Source organism: Rana temporaria, chromosome 10 (genome assembly GCF_905171775.1).
Source record: "Rana temporaria chromosome 10, aRanTem1.1, whole genome shotgun sequence".
Lineage (NCBI taxonomy): Eukaryota > Metazoa > Chordata > Amphibia > Anura > Ranidae > Rana > Rana temporaria.
The window spans coordinates 143457207-143476696 of NC_053498.1; positions in this window are offsets into that span (position 1 = coordinate 143457207).

Here is a 19490-nt window from a genome sequence, read left to right on the forward strand (position 1 = left end):
AATACCTGTTGATCCTGCCAAAATCCCAGTGAGCCCTTCATGTCCTGTTTGGGAAGACAACATATTCCCCCTGCTGCACTGAAATCTCAAGCGGTGTTTTTTGGCCCTGCCTGCTGGACTACAGAACTCCACCCACCCCCACTGGTCAATGGTCAACCCCTGCCCTGCAGCAGCACATAACAAAGGGTCAAGGATGCTGGTGACATTATGGCCACATGGTCATATTAGGTCAATAATGTTACCAGCATTCCTGCCACTTTGTTATATGCAGATGAGGGCTAAGAATTTCCCAAGCTGAAGCTGATTGGACTGCCAACCTGCCAATCGTGTGATAGATTCCCATGGGGTTGGGCAAAATTGGGTTTCGGCCCAGGGCTGTCTTAATGAGAGGGCACACCTGGGCCATGCCCAGGGGCCCCAGCTGCATTGGGGGCCCCTGCACTTGGCCCAAAGCAGCTGGTCCTTGAGCCCACGCTGCCCCAAAATTGGGGGCCCCCATTATAGCACTGAGAGTGATAGATACACAGGGGAGGCAGTCTGCCTCCTACCTACTTGGTGTCTGTTTACCTGCACTGTCATCATTGTAGGGACCAGGGCCGCCATCAGAGGGGTACAGGCATTACACCTGTAAGGGGCCCGATGGTCCCCAGGGGCCCGGCTGGCACCCCTCCCGTTTTTTTTTTTTTTTTTGCATTACACCTGTAAGGGGCCCGATAGTCCCCAGGGCCCCTTACAGGCCTGGCCGGAACCCCTCTCGTGTTTTTTTTTGCATTACACCTGTAAGGGCCCCCCGCATTACTTTGCCCAGGGGCCCAAGATGCTATTAAGATGGCCCTGGTTCGGCCTGAACCTTAACTCATGACTACTGGTGGTATCAAAGGGAGGCTACAGGATCAAAGTAGAAGAACCTAAAAAAATTGCTCTATTGTGGGGGGAGGAGGCTCTTGGGTGGTACATTTTGGTAATGGCCGGACACTTTAATTGGAGTTTCACTTTAAAGCCAAAAGAAACTTCTGATGATGACATTATCGGCCATTTTTGGGCTCCGAGGGCTATTACTTCCTTGAAAGTGACAGAAAAGGCCCAGAGCGGTTTATTACAAATTATTTCAACTTTGACGACACCTGTTTCACACATTAAAGAATTCAGGGAAAAAAATGGAAGCCTATCCAGTTTCAGAAAATAAAGGCCCTGTAAGAGGATAGCACGTCGCAGGCAGGAGGAAGCAAAGTCAACTTACACTTCTCTGTAGGACTTTCCCATGCTGAAGAATCCAGTGTTGCAATTAAAAGTATATTGCAGTCATCCGATAATACAATACATGTCTCACAAATGGCGCTCAGACAGGTGCACTCTTCAGCTTGACTGAGTACCGCCATAAAATATGCCGGTGTGGGTTTCATGTCATGAGAAAACAGGACGGTTTTATAGGAAAAACCCAAGAGCGACGATGAAATTCTGAAATCTAGCTAATGCCGGCCGCCAAAGCTTACACAACCTGTAGACCGGGCCCGGGGACGCCGCTGAGTGCTAATCACACCAGTGGACTTTGCTTCTTCAGGTTGACTGGCCAAAGACTGGAAGTTCCAGGACTATTGCCGCGTACACGCGCTCGGAAATTCCGACAAGAAAACCGTGGAATGTTGGCTCAAGCTTGTCTAGCATACACACATAGGGCCACATACATTTCGATGTATCAGAGATACACTACGCCGCCGTACCTTACCTGGCGTATGTTCGAATCCTCAGCGAGTTCGCGCCGTAAGTTACGGCGGCGTAGTGTATTTCTGGCGGCGTATTTCAAATTGGGCAGGGTTGGGGGCGGGTTTCATTTAAATGAAGCGCGTCCCCGCGCCGAATGAACTTTGCATGCGTCGTCCCGAAATTTCCCGCCGTGCATTGCGCTAAATGACGTCGCTAGGACGTCATTTTTTTTAACTTAGACGTGAGTTACGTCCATCCCTATTCACGGACGACTTGCGCAAAAATAAAAAAAAATTCAAATTTCGACGCGGGAACGACGGCCATACTTAACATGGCAAGTCTATCTATACGCCGCAAAATACCAGCTGTAACTATACGCCGGGAAAAGCCGACTACAGACGACGTTAGAAAATGCACCGGCCACGCGTACATTCGTGGATCGTCGTAAATCGCTCATTTGCATACCCGACGCGGAAAACGACGCAAACTATTGCATCTAAGATCCGAAGGCGTACGAAGCCGTACGCCTGTCGGATCGAACCCAGATGCCGTCGGATCTTGGTCTGAGGATTCAAACTAAAGATACGACGCGGGAAATTTGAAAGTACGCCGGCGTAGCAATATATACGCCGGCGTACTTCGTCTGTGGATCTGGTCCAGTGACACAAAATTCCGACCGTCAAGAACGCTGTGACGTACAACGCTACGACGAGCCGAGAAAAATGAAGTTTAATGGTTCAGAGCATGCGTCAAATTGATTCGGAGCATGCGTGTTTTTTTTGCATACAGACGATCGGAAAATTTCCGACAAGAACTTTTCTTGGCGGAAAAATTGAGAACCAGCTCTCAAATTTTTTGGTGTCGGGAATTCCGACAGAAAAAGTCCGATGGGGCCTACATACGGTCGGAATTTCCGACCAAAAGCTCACATCTGACTTTTCTTGTCGGAATTTGCGACCGTGTATGTACGCGGCATAACGGTGGAGTTAAACAAAAAACGTGTCCGTGTTCACTACATTAGGGTGACCAGACATCCTCGGATTCCGGGGACAGTCCGTCGCCGGTTTTGTCCCCCGGATTGTGGATGGGGCAATTTCAAAGACAGTCAGTGCAGAATAAAAAAAAAATCTGAATTACACCCCCCCCTCCGCCGCTCCTACAAGCTTGGGGGGGGGGGTGTATTTTTTTCCATAATCTGTGCCCCTTTCTGATGATCATGTGCTGGTCGGAGCGGAGGGAATATTTCTTCAGTTTCGGGCACATGCCCATTTATCTCCGCTCGCATGTTCTTCTGCCTTGGCTCAAGTCCCGGCCAGCCGCCTGCCTGCTTATCTCCTTGCCTTCCCTGGTAGAGTAATCTTCCTCCGTTGCCCACCGAGTAGAAAAAAATAAAAAAGTATAAATGTATGATTAAATTCTAACTCTAGGAATTATAAGAAATCCCCTTTGGCAGTGGGGCCCCTCAAGGGATAATTGCTTATTATGTCTAGGGGGCCAGACTAAGGATAAATATTTACTTTATTCTGCGCACCAGCCTTGCAACTGGACCCCAACAGCCTCCTTTCTATGCCACCCATGGCCATGATCACACTCTTACCTAATCAACGTATAATGCCCCACCGGAGGTTCACCTCCCCCCGGCCAGCCCCAAGTGTTGGATCTCCCACAGGGTTAACCTGATGGTCAGGGACGGACTGGGCCCCCCCCCCCCGGCCACTCTGATGCCCCGTAAAAAGGCTGCATTGCTTCCGCCGCAGACATGCCTAAAGGCTTTCTGGTGAAGAGCAGCAAAAATGCCTACCGAGTGCGGGATCAGGACAAGGACAGAGCGCAGGCTGAGGCCCCGCTCCGTGCCCCACCGGAGGCTCTCCTTCCCCGGCCAGCCCCAAGTGTTGGATCTCCCACAGGGTTAACCTGATGGTCGGGGATGGACTGGGCAAGGGGGCAATTGCCCCCTCGGTATTCTCCCACAGCCTATTTCCTGTGTAGGCCATGTGTTGGATATCCCACAGGGTCAACCTGATGGTCAGGGACAGGCTGGGCTCTCCCCCCGGCCACTCTGATGCCCTGTAAAAAGGCTGCATCACTTCCGCCGCAGACATGTCTAAAGGCTTTCTGGTGAAGAGTAGCAAAAACTCCTACTGAGTGCGGGATCACGACAAAGACAGAGCGCAGGCTGAGGCCCGGCTCTGTGCCCCACCCGAGGCTCTCCTCCCCCAGCCAGCTCCAAGTGTTGGATCTCCCACAGGGTTAACCTGATGGTCAGGGATGGACTGGGCAAGGGGGAAATTGCCCCCTCGGTATTCCCCCCACAGGACTGTTTGCCTGCCACAGTCTATTTCCTGTGTAGGCCATGTGTTGGATATCCCACAGGGTCAACCTGATGGTCAGGGACAGGCTGGGCTCTCCCCCCGGCCACTCTGATGCCCTGTAAAAAGGCTGCATCACTTCCGCCGCAGACATGTCTAAAGGCTTTCTGGTGAAGAGTAGCAAAAACTCCTACCGAGTGCGGGATCACGACAAGGACAGAGCGCAGGCTGAGGCCCGGCTCTGTGCCCCACCCGAGGCTCTCCTCCCCCAGCCAGCCCCAAGTGTTGGATCTCCCACTAGGTTAACCTGATGGTCAGGGACGGACTGGGCCTGGGGGCAATTTCCCCCCCGGGCCGCTCTGATGCTCCATAAAAAGGCTGCACCACTTCCTCCGCCGACAGCTTCATTTTAAGAGAATGCATCTATGGATCTGAAGATGTGACCATGTGTGGGCCTCACTTTTTCCTTCTTCCCAGTGGAGCTCATTCGGCACGTGTTGTCAACATTCGGCACGTGTCAACATTTCACAATAGGCTAAAGTCCAGTAGGGAACATCGGCATTCCTAGCCTGAGTGTGGAACCAAATGGATGAGATCCATCACCAGAAGGTTGTGTTGGCACAAGATAGATTGACCAAGGGCGTCCATGTCCCCCAAAACTAGCTCGCCGCCCCGTTACGAATAGACCCTTTCCGTGTTGCTAAGCGGATGGATCCAGCTCATCCGGTATTTCTTCCTCTCCCCTTTAATTTCTCGAAAAAAAAAAAAGTCTGCTGGTTGGGATAACACGTATGAAATGAGAATATTATTATCCCGCTGCTCGACGTAATCTTCTACCTAATTAGTCTAAAAAGGAACTCAGCCTTTTGCAATAATGGTCAGCACCATGAGTTTTCAAAAATGAAGATTAAAACTTAAAGAGATTAGACAACTTTTGCAAGATATTAGCTGTTCAAAAATGACAAAAATGTCCTTAAGCCTCTCTAGAGAAAACGTTGGCCAAACAAGGGCGCCTTTTGTTTTCCACTTATAAGACTTTTATGGGGCAGACATTGTATTCAAGGGTATGTGTGTGCGGGACGGAGGGGGACTCAACTTATCTATCGCCAGCAAAACAAATCAGGTCGGGGTATTAAAAGAGGGATTAAAAAGCAGAAAATGCTGGGACGGCGCTGAAACACAGACCACCCACCGGCCCACCTCAAGAAATAGACAAATAATGTTCTATCGCAATTTAAGGTGACACCATTGTGCTGTGTACAGGTGTTAGGCAAATACTGTAGTACTTTTATTTTGTGTTTTAATGAAAGAGAATTTCTTAGTTTTGACCAGGAGTCCCTGGCAATTTTATCTTTTTCTCTAGTAAAAAAAAAAATATTTTTATGAACATGAGGAATGAGGAATAAAATAAATAAATAAAATTAAGGTGAAAACAAATATATATACTGTATGTTTTGTTTTATATTAGGCAACTTTTGTTTTTAGAATTATTCTTTGTGTGAATTTTATTCTCCTTTAAATGTATTATTTATTTAGTCATTTTATTATTATTTGTGCACACATACTGTATCTATTTTTTTTATTATTTATTATTTATTTATTTTTATTTTTTTATATATTTTTTATAAATATTTATATATAATATATATAGTAGAGTTTTATGTTTGTTTTATTTAAACTTATTTATTTTTACTTAATTTTTTTAGTTGTCATTGCATGTAGACAGATTTAGTTGAAAAAAAAAATGTATTCTAGTTATAATAATTTTATAATTAAATTTTTATTTTAGTTATAACTCCCCTCAAAGCCCTTCAAGGCAAAGAATTATGAGTATTTTTATATATTTTTTGTGTATAGAATCATGTGTGTGTGTATATATAAAAAATAATATTGATATATACATATATATATACATACAGTATATATGTACTATACTTGAATGGGCTGCCCAAAAATGCGCTAAAGTAGCTCCTGTGCATTTTTTTTTATAGGAGCTGACACTGGTACATTTTTGAACAGTGCCTTTTTGCGTGTTTTAAGGACCTTTTGGATCCTATTTACAATGTTTTTGAGCAATTTTTTTGGACGTTTTTAGGTGTGTTTTGGAAACATGCGCAGAGACACATGTTCCCGATACGATATTTTATATATTGATATTTATCTTTATTAATTTTATTTATCTGATATATTGATATTTATTATTTTTGATTTTATTTATTTTAGATATTAATATTTATCTTTATTTTATTGATTTCATATATTGATATTTATATTTATCCATTTTATTTTATTTGTTTTATATATTGATTTTTATCTTTATTTATTTTATTCATCTGATATATTGATACTTATTGATTGATATATCGATACTTATTGATACTTATTGATTTTATTTTATTTTATTTCATATATATATATATATATATATATATATATATATATATATATACATATATATATATATATATATATATATATATATATATATATATATATATATATATATATATATATATATATACACACATATCTAAAATATTGATATTTATCTTTATCGATTTTATTTTATTTTATACCTTTTTATATTGTATATTGATAATCATCTTTATCAATGTTATTTTATTTTATTTGTTTTATATATTGATTTTTATCTTTATCCATTTTATTTTATTTATCTGATATGTTGACATATATTTTTATTGATTTTATTTTATTAATTTTATATATTTATCTTTATTGATTTGATTTTATCAATTTCATTTATCCATTTTATTTTATTTTATTTTATAGAGTATATTGATATTTATCTTTATCAATGTTATTTTATTTTTGTTTGTTTCATATATTGATATTTATCTTTATTGATTTTATTTTATTTACCTGATATACTGATATTTATCTTTATCAATTTTTATTTATTTATCTGATATATTGACATTTATCTGTATTGGATTAATATTTTACATATATATATATATATATATATATATATATATATATATATATATATATATATATATATATATATATATATATATATATATATATATATATATATATATATATATATATATATATATTGATATTTATCTTTATCAATTTTATTTTATTTATCTGATCTATTAATATTTATCTTTATTGATTTTATCTATTGATATTTATCTTTATTGATTTAATTACATTTTATACATTGATATTTATCTTTATTGATTTTATTTTATTTATCTGATATATTGATATTTATCTTCATCGATTTTTTGATATTGATATTTATCTTTATTGATTTTATTTTATTTATCTGATTTATTAATATTTATCTTTATTGATTTTATCTATTGATATTTATCTTTATTGATTTGATTTTATTTATCTGATATATTGATATTTATCTATATTGATTTTATTTTATATATTGATATTTATCTTTATCAATTTTATTTATCTGATCTATTAATATTTATCTTTATTGGTTGTATCTATTGATATTTATCTGTATTGATTTAATTACATTTTATATATTGATATTTATCTTTATCGATCATTTATTTTTCCTTAAAAAATGTTCAATATTTTTAAATTCGCCATTCCAACAACCGCAGCAGCTTTTTTTTTTTTCAGTTTCGTTTTGTAAGCGCGGCCACGTGCGTTATTTGTCTCTATTATTTATTTATCACTCTTCTCCCCCTCTGAGCCCCTCCAGGCAAATATTAATATTGCAATATTTGCAGCCTGTTTCATTTATTTTTTATTTTTTGACCGGAGCCGAGGAGAGGCAATGGAGGAGCTTCATCTTCCAGGGGGAATAACGAGCCTGACAGCTCTCATTATCCCGGCAATTAAGTGTCTGCGTCTCCTAATTTAATGTTGATAAACATAAACGCGCGTCGTTAAGTAATTGCGCTCGGAGGAGACAGACTTTAATATGCGCCTTAATGATTCCAACGCTAATGATAATGATTGTTTGAAGGTGTCTCCGCACACACGCCGCAATTATCATGGCAGACAAATTTTAACTCCATCCCTCTAATTAATTAAAAAAGTTCCCCAACCCCCAATTAGGCTTTTTTTTTTTTTTTTTTACCTTAGGCCGCCTGCCCACCAGCATGCATGAGAAAATATGAATTTGGCTCGTAGATTTCCTGAACGAAGGTCAGAACGAATGTTCTCTGTCGTTTTTTTTATTTTTTATCCCACCAATGATTAGAAAAGCGAATGTTCTTGCAATGAGAAATGGGAATATTTGACCGAAGAAATCTACCAGTGTGAGGGCCCAGCAGGCTCCACCCACTGCAGGTTGTCACCCTGGGGCAGAAAGGGTGCAGGGACTACAAAACACCTCCCCCATCTGCTCCATACCATGAGGGGGGTGTTCTGTATTTATCAGACCAGAAAGGGAGTCAATGAAGTTCATGGAATCATTGAGTTGTATGTGAAGGTTCTGGTGGTGGGGGCTGTATGGACAAGTCACCCCCCCACAGCGAGGGCTCAGGGCAGACAGCGGCCATGTGAAGTGGGTCATATGGAACAGATTTAGATAGAAGCCCAAATCATCCCGAGGAGGAATGTAAAGTCCCCGCCGATCCCTTCTGTAAATCTCCATCATGTGTAGAAGATCATTCCCGGGACACAAGGCATTGCCAGACATGTCCCAGGACCATACGTCTCCATCCCACCGGACCACAAAGGACACCCCAAAGAACCACCGCACCCTATAGGACACCCCAAAGGACCACCGCACCCTATAGGACACCCCAAAGGACCACCGCACCCTATAGGACCACCACACCCTATAGGACACCCCAAAGAACCACCGCACCCTATAGGACCACCGCACCCTATAGGACCACCGCACCCTATAGGACACCACATAGGAACATCGTACCCTATAGGACCACCGCACCCTATAGGACACCCCAAAGGACCACCACAACCTATAGGACACCCCATAGGACCACTGCAGCCTATAGGACACCCCACAGGACCACCGCACCCTATAGGACACCACATAGGAACACTGCACCATATAAGACACCCCACAGGGCCACCACACCCTATAGGACACCTCATAGGACCACTGCACCCTATAGGACACCCCATAGGACCACTGCACCCTATAGGACACCCCACAGGACCACCGCACCCTATAGGACACCCCATAGGACCACTGCATCCTATAGGACACCCCATAGGACCACCACACCCTATAGGACACCCCATAGGACCACCACACCCTATAGGACACCCCATAGGACCACCACACCCTATAGGACACCCCATAGGACCACCACAACCTATAGGACACCCCATAGGACCACCACTACGTATAGGACACCCCACAGGGCCACAGCATCCTATAGGACACCCCATAGGACCCCCACCCCATAGGACACTGCACCCCAAAGTACACCCACACCCTATAGGACACCCCATAGGACCATTGCACCCTATAGGACACCCCATAGGACCACCGCACACTATAGGACCCTGCACCCTATAGGACACCCTATAGGAACTCACACCCTATAGGACACCCCATAGGACCACTGCACCTTATAAGACCCTGCACCATAGGACACCCCATAGGACCACTATAACCTATAGGACACCCCATAGGACCACCGCAGCCTAAAGGACCCACACCCCATAGGAAACTGCACCCCATAGGACACTGCACCCTTTAGGACCCCCGCAACCCATAGGACCCCACACCCCATAGGACACCCGCACCCAGGACCCCACACCCCATAGGACCCCACACCCCACCCTATAGGACCACCGCACCCTATAGGACACCCCAAAGAACCACCGCACCCTATAGGACCACCGCACCCTATAGGACCACCGCACCCTATAGGACACCACATAGGAACATCGTACCCTATAGGACCACCGCACCCTATAGGACACCCCAAAGGACCACCACAACCTATAGGACACCCCATAGGACCACTGCAGCCTATAGGACACCCCACAGGACCACCGCACCCTATAGGACACCACATAGGAACACTGCACCATATAAGACACCCCACAGGGCCACCACACCCTATAGGACACCTCATAGGACCACTGCACCCTATAGGACACCCCATAGGACCACTGCACCCTATAGGACACCCCACAGGACCACCGCACCCTATAGGACACCCCATAGGACCACTGCATCCTATAGGACACCCCATAGGACCACCACACCCTATAGGACACCCCATAGGACCACCACACCCTATAGGACACCCCATAGGACCACCACACCCTATAGGACACCCCATAGGACCACCACAACCTATAGGACACCCCATAGGACCACCACTACGTATAGGACACCCCACAGGGCCACAGCATCCTATAGGACACCCCATAGGACCCCCACCCCATAGGACACTGCACCCCAAAGTACACCCACACCCTATAGGACACCCCATAGGACCATTGCACCCTATAGGACACCCCATAGGACCACCGCACACTATAGGACCCTGCACCCTATAGGACACCCTATAGGAACTCACACCCTATAGGACACCCCATAGGACCACTGCACCTTATAAGACCCTGCACCATAGGACACCCCATAGGACCACTATAACCTATAGGACACCCCATAGGACCACCGCAGCCTAAAGGACCCACACCCCATAGGAAACTGCACCCCATAGGACACTGCACCCTTTAGGACCCCCGCAACCCATAGGACCCCACACCCCATAGGACACCCGCACCCAGGACCCCACACCCCATAGGACCCCACACCCCATAGGACCCCACACCCCATAGGACACCCGCACCCCATAGGACACCTGCACCCCATAGAAAACCTGCACCCCATGGGTCCTATTATAGTGGTTCCATACGGTGGACGCCGAGCGTCGCTACATAGTAGGTGAGGTTGAAAAAAGACACAAGTCCATCAAGTCCAACCTACAATAACGTTCATGAATGTTGTTTATAATGGCTCTTCCAGGAACTCCTTTACATCCTCAGGAAAATAAAATCTTCTTCCTCTGTGCAGGAGACCCTGGCATGCCCTACTTTCTCATTTTATTCTTAATAGTCTTCGTATTTTGGCAGCTCTGTTCCGGCCGTTCCTCGCTTTTAGGCGAACACTAATATTTTTAACAAGTGGAGAGTCTGCCAGATCTGACAGCGATCGTTCCTCATTCTCCCCTCGTGTCGTCCTCATGGATTTGTCTGCGATTACTGGAGGAATGGAAAATGAGGACCGCGAAACCACGCCCCTTTAATTATGTTTTCTAGATGTGTCAGCGCCAAGATATTTCTTTTATTAATGTAGCCAGCCTTCCTGTTTCTCTCCTTCCTTCACTATGACTCTCCTTCCTTCCTTCCTTCACTCTCCTTCCTTCCTTCTCTCCTTCATTGATTCCTTCCTTCCCTTTTCCTTTCTTCCTTCCTTCTTTGTTGTCCTATTTTTCTGCTGTCTTTTCTTTCCTTTTTCTACTTCCTTCCTCCTTTCATTTATTCCTTGTTTTCCTACCTCCCTCCATTCCATTGTTTTCTTTCCTTTGCCCACCCTTCTTCAGTTATCCCTTCCTTTCCTCTTTCCCTCCTTCCTTCCCTCTGACTCTTCTTCCTTCATTCCTTCCTTCCTTCCTTCTTCAGTTATCCCTTCCTTTCCTCTTTCCCTCCTTCCTTCCCTCTGACTCTCCTTCCTTTCTTCCTTCTTCAAAAGAATTAACTGATGATGTTTATCCATTTCAAACGTCAAAAGATTTCACTGAGAATATGTTTTTTTTTTTTTTTATGTTTCCTTCCTTTCCTACTTCCTTCCTTCTTTTCTCTTCATTCTTTCCTTTTTTTTCCTTTTCTTTATTTTTTGTTTCTATTTTCCCTTCCTTTCTTAATCTTCAAAAGATTTAATTGAGAATATGTTTTTTCCTTTCCTTTCCTTTCCTCTTCTCTTCCGTTCTTTTTCTTACTTTTCCTTTTCTTTTCATTTATTTAATTTTCTTTCATTTTCTTCCATTTCATTTATTTTTCTTTCATTTCCTTTCCTCTCCTCTCCTTTCCTTTCCTCCCCTCTGTCTTTTCATTTCATATCCTTCCCTTTCTCTTTCTTTTCTTTCATTTTCTTTTAATTTCCTTTCTTTTCCTTTATTTTATTTTCTTTCCTTCCCTTTCCTTTCCGTCCCTTTCCTCTCCTCCCCTTTCCTTTCCTTCCCTTTTCTTTCCTTCTCTTTCCTTTCCGTCCCTTTCCTCTCCTCCCCTTTCCTTTCCTTCCCTTTTCTTTCCTTCTCTTTCCTTTCCGTCCCTTTCCTCTCCTCCCCTTTCCTTTCCTTCCCTTTTCTTTCCTTCTCTTTCCTTTCCTTCCCTTTCCTCTCCTCCCCTTTCCTTTCCTTCCCTTTTCTTTCCGTCCCTTTCCTCTCCTCCCCTTTCCTTTCCTTCCCTTTTCTTTCCTTCTCTTTCCTTTCCTTCCCTTTCCTCTCCTCCCCTTTCCTTTCCTTCCCTTTTCTTTCCTTCCCTTTACTTCCCTTTCCTCTCCTCTTCCTTTCCTTCCCCTTTCTTTCCTTCCCTTTCCTCTCCTCTTCCTTTCCTTTCCTTTCCTTCCCATTTTCTTTCCTTCCCTTTCCTTCCCTTTCCTCTCCTCTTCCTTTCCTTTCCTTCCCTTTTCTTTCCTTCCCTTTCCTCTCCTCTTCCTTTCCTTTCCTTTCCTTCCCTTTCCTCTCCTCTTCCTTTCCTTTCCTTCCCGTTCCTCTCCTCTTCCTTTCCTTTCCTTTCCTTCCCATTTTCTTTCCTTCCCTTTCCTCTCCTCTTCCTTTCCTTTCCTTCCCATTTTCTTTCCTTCCCTTTCCTTCCCTTACTTCTCCTCTTCCTTTCCTTTCATTTCCTTCTCTTTCTTTTCCTTTCCTTTCCTTCACTTTCATTTTCTTTCCTCTCCTCTCCTCTATCTTTTCATTTCCTATCCTTCCCTTTTTTTATTTCCTTCCTTTCTTTTCCTTTTCTTTCCCCTTCTTCCCTTTCCTTTCCTTTCGAAAGGCCACTCTGGACCACCAGGGAAGGGCAGTAAAAAAAAGAAAGGGCAGTAAAAAAAATAAAAAAAGAGAATAGATGCCAATCAGTGCCCATGGGGCACTGACTGGCAACATGGGACAACATGGGACTGGCACTGGGATAAACAAGTGATGCCCAGCAATGCCATCATTGCCACCCCTCAGTGTCCATCAGTGCCACCCCTCAGTGCCCATCCTTGCCCAGTGCCCACCTATCAGTGCCCATCTGTGCCACCCAAAAGTACCCATCTGTGTCACCCATAAGTTCCGCCCATGAGTGCCTATCAGTGTCGCCTATGAGTGCCCATCAGTGCCGCCTATGAGTGCCCATCAGTGACGCCTATGAGTGCCCGTCAGTGCAGCATACCAGCGCCGCCTATCAGTGCCGCCTGTCAGTGTCCGACAGTGCCACCTCACCGGTGCCCATCAGTGCCACCTCATCAGTGCCCATCAGTGCCACCTCATCGGTGCCCATAATCGAAGTAGAAAACTTACTTATTTACCGAAAAAATGTACAGAAAAAAATAAAAACTTATTTTTTTTCAAATTTTTCGGTCTTTTTTTAGTTGTTGCGCAAAAAATTTAAATCGCAGAGGTGATCAAATACCACCAAAAGAAATCTCTATTTGTGGGAACAAAATGATAAAAAATTTAGTTTGGGTACAGTGTAGCACGACCGCGCAATTGTCATTCAAAGTGCGACAGCGCTGAAAGCTGAAAATTGGCTTGGGCAGGAAGGTGCGTAACAGCAGCGTAAGTGCCCGGTATGGAAGGGGTTAATGTCGTCACAAATTTTTATAGGTTGAGGTTTAATTCCTCTTCTGCTTCCATGTAAAAAAATAAATAAAAATTGTGGGAATTTAATTTGCCAATTTTGAAAATTTGGGGAATGATTAAAATGTTTGCGTTAAATTCGGGTGAGAGGGAAATGAAGTGTTGTCCCAACCAATCAGATTCAAGCATATATACCGTATTTATTGCGGTATAACGCGCTCCCGCGTATACTGCGCACCCCTAAAGTTGCCCCGAATCCTGTGTAAATTTTTTTTTTTTTGTACTTACAGTTTTGGTGTCTTGCGCGGCGTCCATCGGCGGCCTCGTCGGGTCCGGCGTCCATCTGCGGCTTCGGGTGTCCTCTTCGTCGGGTCCGGCGTCCTTCTGCGGCTTCGGGTGTCCTCTTCGTCGGGTCCGGCGTCCTTCTGCGGCGTCCTCCCCGCTCGTTTCCCGCGCCGAGTTTGAATACTGCGCCGACATATACAGAGCAGGCTCCTCTCGCGCTGACGTCCTGTACGTCCAGGACGTGAGCGCGGAAGGAGCCGAGACTGCCCGACTATACCCGAGTGTACTGCGCTCGGTATATGTCGGCGCAGTATTCAAAACTCGGCGCGGGTATCGACGTATACCGCGCACCCACGATTTTGCCCTGATTTTCAGGGCAAAAAAGTGCGCGGTATACGCCGATAAATACGGTATATATTTTTTTCGAACAGCTGAATGGTCTCACTGGTGATTGGCTGCTTCTCTATATCCAGCCTCCCCTGTGTATCCAGCGTTGGCGGCACGGGCCCATCGTCGCCCGTTTGTGTTGTGATTGATGGGCGCCCCTCAGACTCCCGGCGGCCCCGTGTCTCCGGGCGACGCTCGTTCTGCTGCTGCTGAGCCACTCATTTGCAAAGCTAATGTAGCAAGATGCCATGCGGGCTCATTGTGACTTCTTTATTACGTATCCGTCCCCCTCCCCTCCCCTCCCCCCCCATTAGTAAAACAAACGGCGCAGCTATCACACATCATCTCCGGCGTCTGCTAAATATTTGATCAGCCGTAATGGAATTTGTCAAATCGGCCTAATTGTGTAATATGTCAGCTACGAGATAGTGGGGATCGGACGCGGTCTCTCCGCTCGCCGATCATCGCCAAGGGTTCCGTTATTCCACAAGATTAATAATGCAGAGGCCACTTCTCTGGTTTCTGAATGGTTTATTTTTATAATATTTGGGTGCCGCCGGTTATTTTTGTTGCATAATTAAGATGTGAAGGATCGACGATGGTCAGCAAGGATGGGATTTTTTTTTCAGAGGACAGGTGCCGGGACTCCTCCCTTCCAAGCCACCCTTGACTCCGCCCCCTACCCACCTCTGAGCACCGTTCCTTGGTTCCACCCCTTACCCATCAACAATGGACTCCCAACAGCCAGCATTAATAGACCCTCAAGCAGCCAGCAGATCCCTCCCAGCAACGACTGACCCCCTGCAACATAAGATCCACCCCTATCATTAATATATCCCCCACCAGCAACAATAGACCCCCCTGCAAAAATAGATCCCCCTCCATCAACAAGAGATTCCCCAGAAGCCAGCATCAATAGATCCTCCAGCAGCCAGCAGATCCCTCCCAGCAACGATTGACCCCCTGCAACATAAGACCCACCCCCAGCATTAATATATACCCCACCAGCAACAATAGACCCCCCCCTGCAAAAATAGATCCCCCTCCATCAACAAGAGATTCCCCAGAAGCCAGCATCAATAGACCCTCGAGCAGCCAGCAACAAAGACCTCAACAGTGCATTCCTCCTAGCAACGACTGACCCCTCCTAGCAACGACTGAACCCCCCAGCAACAATAGATCCCCTACGAGCAACAGAACTCCCCAACAACAATAAACCCCCTTTCTTCGCAAAAATAGATCCCCTTCATCAACAAGAGATTCCCCAGAATCCAGCATCAATAGACCCTCCAGGAGCCAGCAGATCCATCTGCTCTTCATAAAAAAAAACACCTGAAGAAACCAACAAGGCGTAACGCGTTGGATTGTAGTTGCCTCCTTGGTTTCCTTTTCCCAGACTGATTCAATTTTGGATATTATTATTATAATTGCTATATCTGATCAGTTACTGTAGGGTATATACCCTTTGGAGACGGGGGTGGGGGGGTGTATGGTTTCTAGTAGTATGATGTTACTTATAGCGGAGTTCCACCCAAAAATTGAAAAGTGATGGTGACCCCCCCCGACATATGAAAATATAATAAATATAATCTACATAATCAAATATATTAGGCATAACACCTCAACAATTACAAGGAATAGCAATTACATTTTTTTTTGGCTAAGATCCGACAGGCGTACGGCTTCGTACCCCTTCGGATCTTAGGATGCAATACTTCGGCGACCGCTGGGTGGAGTTCGCGTCGTTTTCCGCGTCGGGTATGCAAATTAGCTCTTTTTACGGCGATCCACGAAGGTACGCGCGTTCGTCGCATTCTCTTACGTCGTTTTTTCCCGTCGTAAAGTTAAGAGTGCTATTTAGATGGTGTAAAATTACTCCTCCATGTTAAAGTATGGGCGTCGTTCCCGCGTCGAATTTAATTATTATTTTTTTTGCGTAAGACGTCCGGGAATACGAAAGTACGTTACGCACGTCGCCGTTCAAAAAACACGCAAAGCACGGTGGAAAATTTACAAACGGAGCATGCGCAGAACGTTTGGCGCGGGAACGCGCCTAATTTAAATGGTACACGCCCCATTTGAATTAGGCGGGCTTGCGCCGGACGGCTTTACGCTATGCCGCCGCAAGTTTACAGGCAAGTGCTTTGTGAATCAAGCACTTACGCTGAAAACTTGCGGCGGTGTAACGTAAATGGTATACGTTACGCCGCCGGATTTCTACATGAATCTGGCCCTCTGAACCAGAATGTATAGCACTCAAAAAATAAATACCGGTAAATAAAAAATGGAGATAAAAACAGACAGTCCATCAAACACATGTCATACGTGTAACTGGAACAGCCTTGATAAACGGTCCATTTTTTGTATTTTTTTTTTTGTAAATTGGATTAACATATAAGGTAACAATAGTGAGTATGACCTCACTGTCTGTGGAGTCCAACGCGTTATTCTGGATAGGATCAGATAGGGAGGGGCCAGTCTACACTGGAGTTTATGTTGGCCTCAATGGTGAACGTTTAATGAGGGGCACGTATATTTATATATTTTCACACACGGCTATTTTAGATAAAAATCAGAGGTCGAGCCAAAAAAAGAAAGGAGGAGATCTTAAAAAAAAAAGATTAATTTTCCCTGCGTTTTGGTATGTTACCAGTTGGGGTATATCTCATGTGATGAATAGCGCTGAATGCTAAAATTAATATACATACAATTATAATATATATATACACTCACTCTTGTTAAACTCACCTTCTTCAATAATATATTTTTTTTAATTGGTATTCATTGTAATTGATGAGGTATTATACTTAATATATTTGATTTTGTTGTTTATATATATATATATATATATATATATATATATATATATATACAAAATGTAAACAACAAAATCAAATATAAAAATATTTTATGTTTATTTAATATATATATATATATATATATATATATATATATATATATATATATATATATATATATATATATATATATATATATATATATATATATATATATATATATATATATATATATATAGATAGATAGATAGATAGATAGATAGAATTTATTTATTTATATCTATTTTAATATTTTATGTTTATTATATATATATATATATATATATATATATATATATATATACATATACACTCACTCTTGTTAAACTCATCTTCTTTATATATATATATATATATATACAAAATATAAACAACAAAATCAAATATAAAAATATTTTATGTTTATTTAATATATATATATATATATATATATATATATATATATATATATATATATATATATATATATATATATATATATAATTTATTTATTTATATTTATTTATTTATATCTATATTTTATGTTTATTTCATAAACATAAAATATGAAATAAATATATATATATATATATATATATATATATATATATATATATATTAAATAAACATAAAATATTAAAAATAGATATAAATATATATATATATATGTAGATGATTAATTTATTTATATCTATTTTTTATATTTTACGTATATATATATATATATATATATATATATATATATATATATATATATACACTCACTCTTGTTAAACTCACCTTCTTCAATAATATATTTTTTTTCAATTGGTATTCATTGTAATTGTATATTCGATTTTGTTTATATATATATATATATATATATATATATATATATATATATATATATATATACAAAATATAAACAACAAAATCAAATATAAAAATATTTTAAATATTTAAATATTTTATGTTTATTTAATATATATATATATATATATATATATATATATATATATATATATATATATATATATAATTTATTTATTTATATCTATTTTTAATATTTTATGTTTATTTTATAAACATAAAATATTAAAAAATATATATATATATATATATATATATATATATATATATATATATATATATTAAATAAACATAAAATATTAAAAATAGATATAAATATATATATATGTAGATGATTAATTAATTTATATCAATTTTTTATATTTTACGTATATATATATATATATATATATATATATATATATACACTCACTCTTGTTAAACTCACCTTCTTCAATAATATATATTTTTTTGGTATTCATTGTAATTGTATATTCGATTTTGTTGTTTATATATATATATGAAGATGAATTAGAGTGGACACTGCAAGCTAAGCCTTCTTGTCTGTCTTCTGGAAGAATGGTCAAACATTCCCATAAACACACTCCTAAACCTTGTGGACGGCCTTCCCAGAAGAGGTGAAGCTGTTATAGCTGCAAAGGGCGGAGCCAACTCAATATTGAACCCTACCGACTAAGACTGGGACGCCATTATGGTTCATGTGCGTGTAACGGCAGGTGTCCCAATACTTTTGACAATATAGTGTAGGTTTAGCTTGTTTGCCTGGAATTCAGCTTTAGGTTTCCTCCCTGGGATAGATCTGAATTGACCAAATGCCTTATCTCATCCGACCTCAACCATTCCAAAGGAATCCCAACCCCCTCCCTGTGGCTCCGGATCATCCGTACAGCATGACGGCGAATGTTGGAGGGACTCAGCTGGGCTTAATTCTGGAGACAAGCGTAAATTTAATTAGAGGGGGAAAAAAATCTGTCTCTTATCACGACGAGAGAATTTCTTGGACAAAAAAAAAAACGTCTCGTAACTCAAAACAATAAAATTGTTAAAAACGTAGAAAAAATAGTGAAATAGTTCACCGGTCACCACAACGAGCCGGAGGTGCCAACTGAGGAAGACGCCCGAGATAAATAAAAGAACTTCAGGACCGCTGCTTCTGGTTCTCAGTAACAGGGCAGCCAATAAGATCTCAGCCTAAGTTTTCCCATTCTAAAACTCTGATAGCTGATTGGTCACCTGCTGAGCTTTATTGTCAAAAGTATTGGTACACCTGCCTTTACACGCACATGAACTTCAATGGCGTCCCAGTCTTAGTCCATAGGGTTCAATATTGAGTTGGCTCCGCCTTTTGCAGCTATAAC